Here is an 18887-nt window from a genome sequence, read left to right as displayed (position 1 = left end):
AGGCCAGACCGGAGCAGCTCAGAAGACCTCCAGACAAATCACCCTTGAAGACTGGGGATAAAACAGGAAATATCTAAGCATCTGATGAAATTTGAATATACTGAAATAGATTTAGGCCAGAGGTGAGAATCATGGAATGAATTAGGTAAGTATATGGAAAATGAAGCAGAGGAAAAGCTAGATAGTTCTTAACTGCAGGGAAGGGAAAATAGGGCAAAAAATGGAAATAGCCATGGGATAAACATGAGCCACAAAGCTAACAGCACAGCTAAGTCATCAAGAGTCAGCTACAACAGCCTGACACCAAATACTCCTTTACCACGCGTTTGCTTTTTACTCCTGTGTAGCCACCCGTCATTACCACTAAATATTATCAGAAAAAAATTAACTTGAATCCCACATTACTCTTTGAACCAACATAAATTTTTAAAAATAAACCATAAAGTTCTGGAAGAAGTTATGAGATTTAAAAAAAAAAATGCTCTCAGACAGAGGAAGCTCTCTCTAAACATGGCCTAGACCCCAGACGCTGCGGAAGCAGAGTGATAATGCACAGAGCCAAGAAGCAAAGTACAAAGTCGGACAAAGCATTTAAAATACATTTGACAGGGGGAAGGGATAGCCCAAGTGGCAGAGCGCTTCCTTAGCATGCACGAGTCCTGGGTTCAATCCCCAGCACCTCCTCTAAAAATAAATAAACCTAATTCCCTCCCTCAGCCAAAAAATTTTTAAATAAAATAAAATACATTTGACAAAGGGCTAATCTTCTCCATAGGCAAAGGAATTACTACACATCAGTAAGAAAAATATTTTCAAATAGAAAAACAGGCAAAGGACAGGAACAGGTAGTGGATGGAAAGCCAGCTAAATCCAAATGGCTTGTCAACATCTGAAAATGTGTCCAACCTCAACAAGCAACAGGAAAAATGCAAATAACAATGAAAAAAAAAAAAAAACAAACCTGACATCTCACTGATCAGACTAGGAAAGGTGAAAACATTCGACATCACTGTGGCTCCTCTCTGGAACAGGTAGTGAAACACAATGATTAAGAGAGGACTCTGGATCCAGACGGCCTGGGTTCAAATTCTTGCTCACCACTGACTGGATGTGGCCCTGGACCGGGTTAAGTCAGCTCTGTGACCTCAGTTTCCTCGTCTGTACAGTTGTAACAACGCTAATACCTATAAGAGTTGCTCTGACGATGAAACAAGTTAATATCTAGAAGGCACTTGAAACAGTTTCTAGCACAAAGCACGCACTATGTAAGAATTAAAGCTAAGCGGGGAGGGTATAGCTCAGTGGTAGAGTATGTGCTTAGCATGCATAGGGTCCTGGGTTCAAACTCAGTACCTCCATTAAGAATAAATAAGTAAGCCTAATTACCTCCCTCCAAAAAAACAAGCCAAAAAAAAAAAAAGTTAATAAAGCAAAAGAACAAACTCTTGAAGGGCAATATGGCAATATCTATATTAAAAGCAAACATACCCTTTGACTACAGACCCCACTTCTAGAATTTCTATTTCAGAAACACTCACAAAGAGACTTCAAGGATCTTCACTGCAGCATTGTTTCTGACAGCAAAATGTTTGAAACAACCTAAATGTCTATCGACAGGGACAACTTTACAAGACACTTCAAGGTACCTCCATAAAATGGAATGTTATTTGCCAATAAAAAGAAAGAGGCAGATCTGTACACTAATATAGAACAATCTTCAGGGTGTCTTAAGCAAAGAGAACAAGATACAACACAGTATCCAACGTATGCCACCATTTGTGTCAAATGTCTATGCATAAAATATTTCTGGAATGATACATTTTTTTTAAATGATGGGAGGTTATCATATAAAGGTCCTACCAAGCTTGTTTTAATGGGCAAGAATCATGAGTGATTCTTTCCAAAGTGTTGGAAAGTCTCTTCTCTTAAAGAGAGTAAACGTTCCACATGTAACTTGATTTTCGCTATTTGCTTAACAAATCTTGTTCCCACAGTATTGTGTTAAAACAAACTTCAGCCTGACAGAGTTCAAACTGCTGGGAACGTTGAATCAGTGCGGTTGCAAACCAAGGCCTGTTGGTCCACGTGCAGAACAGCCTGCTCATAATACCTTTTAATCCTTCAATTAACAATTTGTCTTAAAACACAGATACTGCTGCTCAGAAAACTTCATTTCCTTGAATGTCAGCATAATATGCCAGATTACAGTATAGTTTTAAATGTTTTAAAAGACAACAAACTGAACAATAGACTCAAAAGAATTTTAAATCAAACTAAACTTCATGGCAGTTTAAAGATGTAGGGTAGGATTCAAGGAAGACTCAGATCATCACTTGGGACGATGCTAAGAGCTGAAGCTCTTGGCCTGCCAGACGGGCTCTCTCTCGGAGAGACAGAGAGAGAGGTTCCTCTCCCCCAAGAGTAAATACGAGATAGCAGAGGAGGAGGCTAAAACAACAGCACTGAAGAACTCTCTGTCATTCTTAAAACAATTAAAAATATCAGTTCGTTTCCTATGAAACAAAAATCTCAGCTCTCTGAAAGGTTAATGACGCCTCCACTGGACTCATGGCAGTACGTAAAAATGCATATAAAGGGAAGGGCACAGGCATGTTACTTACTCTGCTGTGTGATCAAATACAAATCCAGAGTCAAGAGGGTCAATCTGAAGGCATCAAGAGACTTCAGCTTAAATTCACCCAGAGCACTCCAGACTTTCTGGCTCTTTCGGTCTCCAATTAAAATGCCGTTTTCCACAAGAGTCCCTGACATGCTGCCCTGTGGGTGGCAAGTGAAGAGTCCAGGTGTTCAACCAAACTCCGTAGGGTTAAAACAAACGGTCACTCCTCGCAACTGACCACGGCAGCCAGCCAATCAACAAACATCCATGGGGGCAAAACACCCACATGCCAGTTTCCTTGTCCTTTCCTTCCCTCCACTCCCCCACAATCTGAAATGCTATTAGGTCTACTCTTCACTAAAAGTAAGACTAGTTCTCAGATTTGGTGCCAATGGCATGACTCACAGTCAAGCCACCCAGTAATTTACTCAGAATTCAGCTCAAGGGGGATAATTACAAGTATTAGGACAGGCCATCCTAGGCTCAATTTATAGGCCACTAATGTAGGATATCATGGCCCCCAAAGAAGGCTTTTTTTTCCCTCTAAATGGGCATTTGTTTTTAAGATCTCGAAGCTCCTGAGTTGCAAGGCGCCTCAGCCATTCACAGAACATTGCTTAAGAATCTCTAACTTCACAAGAGGCTGGCCAAGCCCGTGCCCGAGACAGGCTGAAATCAAGTCCAGAAGCCAAAGGACAGCTACTCTAAAGTGGATAAACGGGGTCTGAGGGGATGGTGACAATCAAGGTTTGTCATCAATGTGTGACTATAAATTCAAGGCTTTTACAGACCACGGGGGCCAAACAGCCGGTGAGAAGGTCAGCTCAGGAGTGAGAGGTCCAAGGTAATTCTACTCAGAAGCCCCCAAAGGGGATCTCATTTTCCTTCCTTCAACCAAGACGTAATGACCACCGACCGCGGCCATGGCCTGTGCCAGGCAGCAGTCGCAAAGAAGTGAACAAAATAAACCAGCGTCCACAGATCCACAAGGGAAGGCACTTTTCCCAGCACACACCACTGAAGCGGGTCCCCAGTTCTCACCCACTCCCTCCCTGGGAGATCCTGCACCTTCTGCCACCTCCAAGCCGGCCAGCAGGCCTGCGCCTGGGCAGTCTGCACTGCCAGAAGCATCCATCCGAGTTAGATGTTTCCTTTAACAGTCAAGACTGTTCTGGCAACATTCCTCTCCAGTTCTATTTTCTAACTCATGAGGAAGGCTTCACACTTCTCACAGAAAGCAGATCCCACACCCCCTCCCCAAACACCAGAGAGGAAAAAAATCCAGCGGTAAAAGAGGCAGGAGCAGGGCGTCTTCCTGGCCCCTAAATCCTTCTAAGCAGGCTCTGGGAAATCTCCACATGATAAATATTCAAAGGGCAGGTCATCTGGGGACCCCCCACCCCCCACTGTGAGCTCAGCCGCATTCCTCTGAGGAAAGGTCAACAGGAAGTGAACCTCAGAGACCTCTGACCTTAACCACATTCATTTAGGGACTACTGAAGCAACATTAAGGGGGGAGAAATTCACAAAACATATGTACAATATATTATACATTTGAAAACATTAAACACAGTAAAAAATCTAAAAGTTAAAGAAAATGCCAGATGTTGATAATGGGGGGGTGGGAGGGTCTATGGGAACTCTATAATTTCCACTCCATTTTGCTGTGGACCTAAAACTGCTCTAAAAAACAAAGTGCATTTTTTTTTAATTAAGGAAAGGAAAGAAAACTATATAAGGCAAATATGAAGAAGAGAGCAATCTGTGTGTTTTTCCAGACTACTACTTTACTTTTCCAAGTTTCTATGATGATCCTATTATTTTTGCAATTAAAAAAAAGATAGATACAAAAGAAACAAGGTTATTTTTTAATGTTTTATGAAAAAAAAAAAAAGACTCGGTGAAACACAGCCAGTTCCCATGTGAAATACATTGGGCTAGCCTTGGGCTCGATTTAGGCCGCCAAGGCCACCCAAGCCGTTCTGCAAGCATCGCATTGGAGAGGCCGGCAGCCACCCCCTGCGCCAGGCTGGCCTGCGCCTCTGCCCTGCACCGCAAAGGCTGGGCCACCATCAGAACTGCAGCATCTGCCTGCCAGGCTGGCATCGCGCAGGGGAGAGCTTCAGGCCCAGCTCCTATATTATGTGGCTTCAATTTAAAAACACATCTTCTTCCCATCCCGCACCCCCCACCCCAGCCCTGACATCAGCACCAAGCGACAAAACGCCAGCCTCGGTGACTCTAACAGGCTTTCATCAGAACTGGGCTTCCGTTTCTCAAAGCTGAACTTCGGTCAGTAAGCCGTGGTACCAACCACCATGGTGTCAGAGACAAAGCAACACCTTCAAAAGTGAAGCCAAGGACATGCCTTAAAGTCCGGTGACTCATTCCCCCAAAATGCCTTGAAAGGGAAAATAAAATAGTATCACAATGCCAAAAAGGACAAGGAGCTCCTCTGTTGGCTGACTGATGAGACTGTCCTCGTGCTGAGTCCAGGACCTCTGGCTGCCTGGGACCCCAGTCAGGCAAGTGAGGCACTCGCCTTGGGCACAAAATTTCAGGGGGGCACCAAAACACACAGTAACTAAGATTATCATTTTTAACAAATAATTTTTTTAAAAAACAAATGTAATTTTTAAAAATTCACAGTGTGGGGGAGGGTACAGCTCAGCGGTAGAGCACATGTTTAGTATGCACGGGGTCCTGGGTTCAATCCCCAGTACCTCTAAGAAACAAACAAACAAACAAATAAATAAACCTAGTTACGTGTCCCCCCCCCCCCAAATTTAAAATTCACAATGAACAGAATAACACACTTTTAAATAAAGACCTGGTCTGACCTTGAACTTGCAAGATCCACCTCAGCTGCCCTAGCCTGGCAGGCTCAGTGATACCTGTACTAGAAGAGGACCCCAAAGTGAGACACAGAAAAGAGTGTGGGCTTGAGGAAAGCCTGATTTCACTGATCGGCTACGTGACTGTAGGCATGTTACTAATATTCGAAGTCGCTGCTTCCTCTTCTGTAAAATGAAGATAGTACCTTCCTCATTGAGCAAAAGACCAAATAAAAATATATGCAAAGTGCAAGCACACTGTCTAGTATATAGTATAGTACCTGGTATGAGACTGTAGCCCGTATCCTGATTCCAAAGAGAAGCCAGATGTGTTTGCTACGTGCTGTTTGTCCTTTTAGTGCGTACAGCAGACTTTCAAGCAATTTTCAGGGAATGGGTTCTGATGGGTTATTAGGTTTTCCCTACCATTGCCCTGCAGACAGACTTTTCTAATTGCATCTTCAGCCTATAGAACTGAAGGCCATTCCGAGCACTGAATGACGCCGGGGACGAGAGCCAGTGGGATGGACAATGCCCACCCTGGATATTTAGCTCCTGCATACAAGCAGGCAGGGGTACCCAGACAGCATGGCAACAGCGAGCGGGCAAACAATCTCTGCGTGTCTCAGACTCTCAGGAATCAAACCATCAGCACAGTTTCTTGTCCCTGGCAGTCCTTGCTCATTTACCTACCAGCCTGGAAGAAGCAACCGTTCCCTCGCCGTTCCCCTGCCACAGGCCTTAAGCCTCACCACCAACTCTGGACCTGGTAACACTGACACTGGGATTTATTTATGTGACCTTGGAATGACTATTCCCAGACCGCACCTGGAGTCTGAGTTCATGTTGATGAATTATTCCACCTCCAAAACAAAAGCATCCCACTGACCTGAAGCACAGAGTTCAGACAACCTTAAACTTCCAACCCACAAATAAAAAAATACCTTTTGATAATGTCTCCCCTAGAAGACCACCTCTCACCCAAGTGTCATGAGCATCAATATTCCTGTTAGGGACCTTGGAAACACTACAAAGACTAAAATGATCTTTGAGTAGACGGTTTCAATAATACAGCAGGGGAAGACTTGCAATGCCCAAGTATGTCTCAGATGACTGTTTACATTTGTGGCCAGGCTTGGCTCAATTTGCAGAAAAAAAAAATCTTAAAAGGTTTTTCTTTTCTTCCATCTCTTGAAAAACAGTTTGTTTTTCTCATGTTAAATAATCATGGCTGGCTAATTATAAGAGCAATAAAAATTCATTATAGGCAGTTTAGAAAACACAGGAAAGTTCAAAGGAAAAAATAAAAACCACTGATATTATTCTTATCCAAAAAAAACACATAGGTAATACCCTCTTCTCAATGCACATGAACACATATACTTTACATAGAATTTTAAACATATGTGCTCATCTAAGAGTATAATCCCCAAAGAAGAGGCAGGTGACCCCCAGACACAAGAGAGTGAATGAAGAGAATTAAAGTAACAAATGATTACTGAGCACCTACTACATTCTGGGCACTTTCCCAGGCATCAGGAAAGTGGAGGGTGTGAAACACTTAAGCAGAAGTTGCTCTCAATAAATGGGGAAAGACTTTCTGAGCCTTTTTCCTGGCTCCACCAGGAAAGCTGTGTGACCTTCAACAAATCACTTAACCTCTCTGTGCCTCAGTTTCCTATTATACAAAATGGGGATTAAAAATCAGGGTGGTTGGGATGATCACATGAGTTTGTACATGTAAAGCCTCAGAATGCAGCCTGGGACTCAGAGGTGCTAGTTACGAGTTACTGCTCAAATAAATAAAAGGAGTTGGGGGGAGAAAAAAACAGGTACAAACACAGAAGGTCCAGGTTGACACTTGCGGTAGACTTTAGCCTTCAGAAAATCTTCTGGAAGGAGGTGGGCAGGGAACAGGTGGACATTGGAGCTGAGACAGACTGGGTAGAAAGCTCTTGCGTCCCAAGCAGAGGAAGCAGCAGGTGTAGAGATGGGAGGATGTGAATGAGGAGGGCTCCAGAGGTTTGTTTTACGAACGTCACAAACAGGAGCGTAGGGATGGGGCAGGGGGGCAAGGCAGGGTCAAGAGTGAAATACAGGAGGCATGGAAAGAAAATGGGGTAAAGACCCCAGATTTCCTTCAGGCACATTTCTCAGTTACAAAAGCAGTTCAAAGCAGCAGAGCTACATTATCCCACATCGCGATCGCTTCAAAAAGAAAGCTTTCTGGACTGTTTCGATAAAGTCAAAGGGAGCTGATTTATGTATTTTAAAATGACTTTTACAAGCAAGCATTTTCTAAAAACTCTATAAAGAGGCGGTGATGCAGTGAGCTAATGCTTCATACCTGCTCTCCAGACATCTCTAAACCCATCAATAATGTCTGTCCAAGCCCTTCCAGCACGACACAGCAGACCTCAAATAACATACTTCTTATTTGGGGGGTATTATTAAAAATAAAGACCTGAGAACCAAGTCAGATGAGGAATTTGGTCTTTGCTAATTCACAATGACTGGATTTCCCCATTTAGGAAAGGGAAAAAATAGAAAGAGAAAAATACATAGAAAAAAACACAGAATCTGAAAGTGAAAAGAGCTGTGACCAATACCTTTGCTAAAAAGAATGTCATTACTTGAGCTAAAAAAAAATGACACAAATGAACTTACTTATGAAACAGAAACAGACTCACAGACATAGAAAACAAACATATGGTTACCAGAGGGGAAAGAGGAGTGGAGGGATAAATCAGGAGTTTGGGATTTGCAGATACTAACTACTATATATAAAATAGATAAATAACAAGGTTTTACTGTATGGCACAGGGAACTATACCCATTATTTTGTAATAACCTATTTTGAAAAAGAATATGAAAAGGTGTATATGTGTGTGTGTGTATATATGTAACTGAAACACTGTGCTATACACCAGAAATTAACACATTGTAAACTAACTATACTTCAGTTTAAAAAAATGTTTTTAAAGAATGTCATTACATAATGTGTTAATCTTTGCAGAGTTAAGATTCAAAGCTTCATGGTTTAATAATACAAATAACATCTACCATGTCATGAGCTTTTTATAAATTGCCAGACAGTCCCTTTTTAGATATTATCTTCAATTCCCAAAAGAAATTCCAAATTCCCCAAATTCCAAATCTTAACAAATGCTGATCAAGACTTTCATAAGCAATTTATTTTAAATCCATGATTTGTGTCTCCATAGGCATTATTTTGTAGGTATTATTATCTTCATTTTTAAAATAAGAGAGGAAGCTGGGACTCAGAAATGCAGTGAATCTTGGGGACCACTCAGCTTTTGAGGGACCAGCTGGGATTTGAACACAGGTCCCTCAAGGCCCATGATGGCCAGCTTCCAAGATGGCTCCCAACGATCCCTGCCCCCGGCACCCACAATTCTGTGTAGTCACCTCGCACTGATCCACGGCTGGCCTGTGTGACTAAGAGTACTGTGGAAGTGACAATGTATGACTTACCAGCCTAGGTCACAGCGGCAGTTTCTACCTTGGTCTGCCCACAAATCACTCACTCTGGGAGAAGCTGGCCACCATGTTGTGAGGACACTCAAGCACCCGAACCGAGGAGCCCATGGGCTTTCTTGGAAACAGATCCTACAACCCCAGCTGACATCTGTACTGCAAATAACCAAACCAGAACTGCCCATCTGAGCAACTCCCAGAGTCCTTCTCCAGAGAAACTGTGAGAGACAATATTTACTGCTGTCTTAAGTCACTCAGTTTAGGAGTAATTTGTCATGCAGCAGTAGATATTAATACATGCCCCGAAGCCTGTATTCCCTCCTCCACGTCTACACTGCCTTTCAGTTGCTTCAGTAATTTTATCTTTTAATTCTTATCACTGCATATTCATATTGAGAATTAACAAGATACTCACTGAAATCAAACCTATATACACACATATCTCAGGTTTCTTATTTGCCTCTATTTCTTGCTGGCACTGTTACACACAGGGCCTCACATTTTATATACACAATTGCTCTTTCCGATCTACCTCATCAAAAAGCGGGCAGCTAACAGAGTTTGTTAAGCCTCTGCTAGATAGTCCAGGAAACTATCTAGTCATATCTTTGGTTAAGCCCCTTGTACAGGTGTTTTCTCAGCGTGTTTTGTTTAAAAAAATAAACAACCGTGCTGAAACCCCACTACACATCTATTAAAATGGCTAAAATGAAAAGCACTGACAACATTAAGTGCTGGTGAGGACCCCACTTCTGGGTGTCTGCCTGTGAGAAGTCACGCCCACATGGAAACCCGCAGGGGAAAGTTCCCAGCAGCCATGCGTTTACAGCCACTCTATTCATAACTGACCCAACTGGAAGCAACCCCAATGTCTTTCAACAAGGGAACGGCTACACAAACTGTGGCACATCCACACGATGGAATACGGCTCAGCAACAGGAGGGAAAGGAGGATGGATGTTCACAATGGCTGAGAAGTATCTCAAAGAGTAAGTGAAAGAAGCTAGTCTCAAAAGGCTACCTCCTCTGTGACTGCACTTATATGGTATCCTGGAAAAGAACAAACAGTGACAGAGGGAAGATCAGCGGTTCACAGGGGCTGGGTAAGGAGAGAGGGGAGGGCGACACAAAGGAACAACGTATGGGAACTTGCTGAGTTGATCAGAATGTTCCATGTCCTGATTGTGGTGTTGGGCACACAAATCAGTCCAGGTGGTAAAACTTAAGAACAGTACACAGGGGGAAAAAGTCATTCACTGTACATAAATTTACTGTACATAAATGTTTTTTAAATTTTAACACACAGTTGCTTCCCTTCTAAAGCAATTTCAATTCCCTTTTCCCTTAAAAAGAAATGTATCTGTTAAACAACCTTCAGGGACTAGAGCCCTGTGGCTTTCCAAATCTTGAAAAAAACAAATAAACAAAAAATGCTGATCAAAAGGACTTGTTACTCTAAGTAACAAGCAAATTACTTAGAGTCTGTGATTTGTATCTCAAGTGCCCAGTGTTTTTCAAACCATTCTATTCGTTATCTTCCTCTACAGCTGAGGACGAATCTCCCACCTGTATGTCCCTATTAAATGCAGTCTCACCTGCGAGCAAACAACCTATCAGGAGAACACAGGCAGACTCGCACAAGTTCTCAATAAATGTGTCCTGGGTGAGTGAATGGTGGGCTCATCCCTGAAGTCACAGGGGATTACCTGCATCTGTCCCCAGCCTGTCCCAAAGGCATCCATCCGACAGCCTCTGGGAAAAATCAGCCCCCACTTTGGGCCACTCTCTGAGCACAAGGGTGACCATCCACTTAGACGCCCCCTGTTCCGGCATCCCGTGCAGTTAGCAAGTCCTTTCAGTATTGAAAATGTCTCAGTTTGGACCAAAAACTATATATGGTCCCCCTGAAGACAAGGATGTTTTGGACTGTTTTATTCACTGATGTGAATGTCGAGAATAGCGCCCTCCGGATAAAAGGTGCTTGACAGATCTGCCTTCAAACTGAGATGAGTTTTACTCTTTCTAACTTGGGAAAAGTTACTGAGAATTTAATGAGTTGTGATCTTCTAGTTGCGTAGGATCCTATGGTAAGATTTCCATTAATCCATCAAAGAAAGGCTCTTTTTTAAGCACTGGGAAGATAGGATAGAAGTTTGAGACATGGCTTCTGACCTCCAGAAACTAACACTGGTGAAAAAGGCAAAATTCACATGTCAGGAAATAACAACGATGCCAGATACTCTGTGTATGAAACCAGTTACGCCACCGCCACTGGCACCACTGTCACCTCCCCCAGAGTGCCCTGGGAGCTCTCCAACATGTCTGTGTACAATCTCAAATGGTGAGCCAATGGAGTGGCGACATAGACATGGCTTTGACTGGGAATCTGAAAAACAGGCAAGACTCAGATGTGTCACAAATGGAGCATCTTCCTTCTCAATACATGGTTGTCTTGAAACAGCCCTGTTTGCTGGGGACTGATTAGGGCTGCCAGGAATTAACACCTTGGCTTACTAAGTGTTTCTGAACAAAAGCAGAGACAGGGGATCACGTAAGGGGTTGTCACATTGAGAAGAAAATAATGCAGAGGCACCCCTCCCATCCCAGCCTGACATGGGCCAGTTTTGCTAGAAACTCACACCAAGCAAGTTCGATCTCTGCCCCTCTCCTCCCACTCGGGAAGGTGTGTGTGAGTACAAGTGAGAGGAACGGTGTTTGGGGATGATATCTAAGGAGGGAAAATCACTTATGACACCCGTCGAAGGGAACATTAGGTGAGATCCCTGCTCTCGGTGCTCTCAGACAGCAACATTTATGTGATGGGAACCCGCCAGCTTCCGCACAGCCCTGGGAGGAGATGGACTGATGCCTCTCCTTCCTATTTCTTCCCTGCCAGTCCCTCCCCCAGGAAGTTTCTTCCCCTGGCAATCCTATCCATCTGGAAAGGCTACTGTGCCCCACCCTCATCCCATGCCTGTACACCCCAAACTCCCACACCCACCACAAGAGGGGTCCCTCAACTGAGCTAAACAGGAGTCCTTCCCTGGAGGGGTAGGGACAGGGGGTTCAAACTCCACTAGGGGATTCTCCATCACAGCAGGAGCGGTACGAGTGCTTCATCCAAAGGAACAGAACCTGCGCAAAGGTGTGAATAGTTGTTCACGTGACTGGAGGACCACTTGACTTTTAAGGCAGGGCCATGGATATTCTACTTCCTGCGATGTGCAGGACAGCCCCACCATCCCCAGCAACAGTCCCAAAGTGCCAGTAGAGAGACCCAGAAAAATGAAGCCAATACCCAGCAAAAAACAGGACACGGTGAGGGCAACCCCAGAAGGCTGGCATCTTTGGACCCTCATCTCCACCTGAGATGACCCACCTCTCCCCTGTCTGGGGTGAGTACTGAGAGCCACAAAAGTCCCCTATTCTGCTTCATATAGCTCAATCTGAGCATCTGTCCTTGCAACAAAACAGACCTTCTTTCCATAGATTTATGTACAGATGATCACTGCAGCCAAATACTGTAACCAAAAATTGCCCAATCAAAGGCAGCGTTATACATGCTATGTAGAGCCACATAGGGGAATATATAAAGACATAAAACATTTTCATTTCAAAGAAAACTCAGTATGGAAAATACTTACACAATGTTAAGGGGAAAAAACGGCTTCTAAATGGACATGCATCACTCTCCCAATTAAAAAAAAAAAGTATGTTTGTGTGTATAGGGAAAAATACTAGGAATACATTGAATATGCCAAAAGTCAAATGGAAATAAACCAAATTTTAATTTTCATAAATTTTGAGTGGCAGGATTGCAAGGGATTTTCACTTTCTGTTTTATACATGAATACTTTTCTAATCCTGTTACAATAAACAGACTACAAAGGGAACATTAAAATAAACAAACAAGCTAACAAACCAAAACTTCTGTATTGAAATGAAACGCCACTTCCAACTAGAATCTACTGCCTTGCTATCCTGACTCCTTCCGTTACTATACTTTGTGCAAGGCTCTTGTCATATTCCACCTTTTCTTATAATTATCTAGATATTTCTCCCATTTGGTTCAGATGCTACACTGACAGCAGGGACTGAGCCCTATTTCTGTGGCACCAATGGTAACTAGTAATTCAACACAGTTGTTCGATAAATATCTGCTGAATTGATACTCCACAAGTGAAGTAAAAATAAAAAAAGCAATGAATATGCAAATTACCCTGGTCACATGGCCATCTTGATGGTAAGGGGGGGAATGATCAAATTTGGGTTTTTTGTTGTTGTTTTGATGAAATGTGGGCAGTTTTATTTATTGTAACAGAATATATATTTTTTCCTGCCTTCCAGTTTTTTTTTATACATATATATGTATTTATTGAACTATAGTCAGTTTACAATGTTGTGTCAATTTCTGGTATATAGAATAATGCTTCAGTCATACATGAACATACATATATTCGTTTTCATATTCCTTCCCACCATAAGTTACTGTAAAATATTGAATATAGTTCCCTGTGCTGTACAGTATGAACTTGCTGTTTGATCAGATTTGTTTTTAAAAGTCGTATCAATTAAGTGAAAACAGAGAATAACTATTGCTGTATACTCTGCAAGTTGTTTACTTGGATATTTTACACCTGCTTTATTTGCTTGGATTAATATTGAGGTTATTATGAAACCATTTAACTTTTCTTTACAGGTTCACAAATACATATGTTTAATTTTTTAATTTGGTAAACCTCTGGTTTATCCAAATCCTGACATTTCCGAGCAGCCCACTCCACTAATAACATTGGCCCCACCTAAGATCTGATGTCAGAGGACCAAAAGATCCTATAGGATTATAAAGGAAGATATTAATCTCTCATTAATAATGTCCTCACAAATCTCCTAAGCAATATTAAACGTGCAGATAAATGCCATTCTAGGTTGACAGAAATGGCAGGTACTGCCATCATTTGTTCTCTTAAAGAAATAAAACATTATTGTCAAGTATGTCCTGTGATCCCAAACCCCAAATGGTCAATTCTAAGCAGATGTCCTGCAAGGCCATTTTAAGAGGAAAGGTGAAGTTCATGCAGACTCAGTGACAAGATTTGCACTCGCCATCAAATATTTAAAGTCCTTTAAAATAGTTCATTGCTTTCAATGACCTGATATGATCACAAAGTCACTTTCCACATAATTAACAATAAGAAACTCATTTTCTCATAGATAGTATGAAATGGCAGATGAAAGATAAATCAGTCTGCCAACATGTTAGAATGGCTATCATCAAAAAGACAAGAAATAAGTGTTGGCGAAGATGTGGAGAAAAGGGAACCCTCCAGCACTGCTGGTGGGAATGTAAATTGGTGCAGACACTATGGAAGTCAGTATGGAGGCTCCTCGAAAAATTAAAAATAGAACTACTATACAATCCAGCAATTCTACTCCTGGGTATTTATCCAAGGAAAACAAAAACACTAATTTAAAAAGATACATGCACACCTATGTTCTCTGCAGCATTATTCAGCCAGGACATGGAAAAAACCTAAGTGTCCTCTGAAATGACTGGATAAAGAAAATGTGGTGTATATATACACACACACACAGTGGGACATTACTCAGCCATAAAAAAGAATGAAATCATACCATTTGTGACAACATGGATCGACCTAGAGGGACTTAAGATACATGAAATAAGACAGAGAAAGACAAATGCTGTGTGTTACCACTTATATGTGGAATCTAAAAAAATAAAATGAATAAATATAACAAGACAAACAGACTCATAGATACAGAGAACAAACGAGTGGTTAACAGGGGGAAGGAGGGTGGGGTGATGGTCAAAATAGGGAAAGGGGATTAAGAGGTACCAACTACAAGCTATAAAATAAATATGTCACAGGGATGTAATATATAGCACTGAGGATATAATCAATAATATTGTAATACTGTATATACTTTGTATAGTACATAATCTATAAAAGTATCAAATCACTATGTTGTACACCTGAAACTAATACAATATTGTCAGTCAACTATACTTCAATGAAAAAAAAGAAAAACATTTAAAAAAAAAAGTCTTCCAGTTAATGTATCAGTCAAGATGCTTTGGATGGCAATAACAGAATTAGAAAGTAGGTAAATTCATTGTTTAATGCACTAAGTCCACGTTTGCATTATTTAGTATACAAAATTTGCTATTATTTAGTATACTAAGCTCCAGGTGCAGCAAGGTCAGTGACTCAGTGATGCCCACATGAACTCTGCTTTCATCTTTCAGTTCCATCATCTTCCTGCCTTTGTCTAAATGCTAATCACAACATGGCTGCTGTAGTTCCAGGCATCACACTCAGTCCAGTCCTTGGGGCTCTCTTTAAGAGCACAGAAACATTCCCCAGATCCCTCTTCAAAGACCATCCAGATGTTGGAGGCTTCTAGGAAGGATCCTGCTTAATGACAAAAGATGCTTGAAGAAGGCTGTGCCATCACTGGCCTGACAATACCAAATGTGTGAGAGTAAGATGCTTGGAGTGGCTGCAGCCATTCTCCATAACAGCTAATTAGGCTACAGCAGCCTAATTAACCAGTAGGCAACAAGCCCAAGTACAAAGAACAACAAGCTGGGATGGCGGGGTGGAAGGACAGAAAGAACCTGGGTCCTTGGTGCTACTGGGAGCTGAGACACTGAACAGGGAGCCCCTTCCCTCTTCTTATTACTTGAGGCAACTAATTATCTGATGGCTTACACTGCTATAGGTGAGACATTCTACCACTTGAAGATAAACGCACTCTTAAAGTTTTAGGGAAAGAGTACGAATAACCTGCCCAACATCTCCAAGGTGGACAAGACACAGAAGGGCAGCTCTGTCTGGTTTCAATACCTATTTTCCAGTTCTTCTTACCTTTGCTACCATCCTCTGACTTCTGTATTCTAAAAAGTCATAGGGCTTTCATTACACACATTTTAATCAAGTCAACCAATATGTATTTACCTTCTATGGGCAAGAGGAACAAAAATGAGGAAAACCTACTTTCTGACCTGACAATGTTTGTTCTCCAGTGCAGAAAATGAAGGGAATACAGAGCAAGATAGAATTCATGTCAAAACAGAGAAACTAAAGTCCTTTTACAACCATTTAAATGTGCCATTCTGACCTCTTTTTAGAATGTCACATCTTCCTTTTACCCAGGGCCCCATTTTTGTTTTGATTTCAAAAATATTTATTTCTCACAATCCTTCTGTGTGCTAAAAGAATACCACTCAACTTTGAATTTTGGAAAGCTGTCTATTTGATCAGAATCTTAAATACCTTGTTTCCCCAGGTTTTCAAAATAAGCAGGGATTTTTGTTTTGTTTTGTTTTGTTTTCTCATTTCTGTGTCTTTTCAACTCAGTGTTAGTTAGGAAAGAACAAAACTGCCCTATCCCCATCGAGTAAATGGAGTTTGACCTCTTGAGCAGAACATTAGTTAATGTCTTACATACAAAAATGTTATTTTTCCAAAGCTGAATAAATCCCCTGACCTTTAATAAGTTCAATAATTAGACCATGTACAACATCTTCCTAATAACTTCTGCTCTTTGAAAGATACCATTCAAAAAAGGAAGAGATGAAAAAAAAGACTGGTGAAAGCATTCACAAGACCTAGATCTAAATGAACTTGCACGCGGAATACGTACAGAACTATAACCGTAAGATAAGATGGCGTTAAGTCTGTGCAGCTTTCTGTACGTCAGTTATACTCAAACGCTATATAAAACAATCAGACAAAAACAAAGAAAAAGAATAAAGTTCTAATGGACATATCACGAAAGAAAATATACAAGCAGCCAAAAAGCACGTGAAAACCTATCATTTCCCTATCAGGGAAATACAAAACAAAACCACAACGAGATATCACTACACATCCAGCAGGATGGCTAAAACGAAAAAGATGGGTAATTTCAAGAGTTTGTGAGGATTACAGTAAGTGGAACACTCATATAATCATTGGTGGGAACGTTAAACTGTACAAACACTTTGGAAAACAGATGGCAGTTCCTTATAAACATACACTTATTATAAGGCCTAGCAATAAAAAGGAAAACAGAGCTCCACACAAAGACTTGTTCACAAATGTTCATAGCAGCCTTATTCATGACAGCCCCAAACTAGAAACAACCAGTGTGGTGGCCAAGGGGGACTGGATCAACAAACTGTAGCACATTCAGACACTGGAATACTACTGAGCAAGAGAAAGGGATACTGTGACAAGAGGACAAGAGGGAAGAGTCAAGAGTGAGGTGGGGGAGGGGCAGATGGAGGAGGAGAGAGAGGAATACAAGTAGAGGAGAAATTCCATCTAGACACAGAAAACCTGCAGAATTCCCAAGGGTTGTAAAAGCAGCCAGAGAGAAAAGATAGACTATTTACAAATAACAACTAACCTGACAGCCGACAGGCGCCACAACAATGGAACCAAAACAGAGTTGATTAACACAGGAACAACTACCTAGAATTGCACACCCAGGTAATTTATCATTCCAGGACAAATTTAAAGGCACATAAAAACTGAGGTTACCCCCAACAGATGTTCACTAACGGAACTTCTCAAAAAAAAAAAAAAAAAAAAAAAAAAAAATCTCAGGAAGAAGTAAAGTCCTCCCCAAAGCGAATTTTTCAGGTAGGTTTTACTTTCTTCTTCATGCTTTCAGTGCCTTGGTTTTTTTTTTTAAATGAGCCTATATCTTTTTTACAATATTACCTAGCTTTAAAGGTTAGTTGAAACTGTGAAATTAGAACAAAACAGAAATGAAATCAGATATCAAATTTTCAAATTCCTGGAACAGAAACCTGTCAAGGCTAATATTAAATTCCCCTTAAAAACCTTAAAGACTAACTTGAAAGGACATGAAAAATGAGGTTTACTTATTCACTCAACAAGTATTTAGCAAGGGTTTGCTATGTGTCAGACAATATACTAGATCCAGAATTAACAGAATGAAAACAAAAAAATTAAAGTTGTCATAAAACTAGATTGATAAGTCTTCTCTTAAAAGATACCTTTATGGAAAGTCCAAAGTCAGCACATATGACAAAGTTATTCCCGTGGTGAGGAGTATTATCATAATAGAGAGTTAAAGGTAATCCAGTTTGACCTGAGGCTCTTTTGTTTGAAAATGCATGCACAAATATGACCATTTTCCATATGAAATTAATTCATGTAAATGATGAATTCCCACCTTAACTCAATTGCCAATCCTGCCGTTTGTCTATAATTTGTTCCATGTTAAATAAGAAAAAACTGCCTTTGTGAGTTGAGTGCATAGGCAGCACTGAGCATGCACTCACTTTTCTGTTTGGTTACACTGTACCGATGGTCCCTGGCTTATTTCACAAGTATCAAAGGCTTAGAACACTCTTATTTAATATGTATCAATTGTATGCTTTTGCTTAAAGTATCCACTTGGCAAAAGATTTTTAACTGACTTAAACCAGGAGGAGGACAGCCTATAAAAAGCTAGTTTCTCCACTTTAAAATAAACATTTTCTGGGGGCTTTTTGATTAAAAACAAAGGCGGCATTTGGCATAAAAGGACTGGCAAAATCAGTATTTCAAGTAATTTGAATGGAAACCATTGGGCTCTGATCTGCCTGGACATGTGGAAATGGTTAAGGCAGTAACCTGGCGGAAACAGAGGGTGAGGGGGCTATGATGAAGTGAGGCCACAGCAGAAACTCTAACCGTTAAAAAGCAAGAGAAAGAGTTGGCCCACTACTTCCCATACAATAATCAGCCCTGGAGAGCCTTCCTCTCAATCAAAAGCACCAATTAATAAGAGAGGCACAGCCACAGGAACCTTCAAAAGCCCACCCTGTCTGCTCCCAGGCAATGGTAAGCAACACCTAGAACACCTGTGCACTGAAGCAGCAAGGACTCAAGTGACTGCATCTGGGGATTACATGGG

At 41.3% G+C, this 18887-nt stretch overlaps 1 protein-coding gene across 5 annotated transcripts in view; it reads right to left on the bottom strand.

Moving 5' to 3' along the window:
* The window catches only part of FARP1 (FERM, ARH/RhoGEF and pleckstrin domain protein 1), a 277204-nt gene that overhangs the window by 254731 nt on the left and 3586 nt on the right, over nt 1-18887 (bottom strand). The window contains exon 2 of one of the 5 annotated variants that reach the window (XM_074378446.1): nt 2622-2778. The exons of the other annotated variants lie outside the window; for them this stretch is intronic. The gene's annotated coding sequence lies outside the window, so the exon portion shown is untranslated. The remainder of the gene's footprint in view (nt 1-2621; nt 2779-18887) is intronic. 5 annotated transcript variants of the gene reach the window in all.

Source organism: Camelus bactrianus, chromosome 14, assembly GCF_048773025.1.
Source record: "Camelus bactrianus isolate YW-2024 breed Bactrian camel chromosome 14, ASM4877302v1, whole genome shotgun sequence".
NCBI lineage: Eukaryota > Metazoa > Chordata > Mammalia > Artiodactyla > Camelidae > Camelus > Camelus bactrianus.
This window is presented reverse-complemented; position numbering and strand designations above follow the sequence as displayed.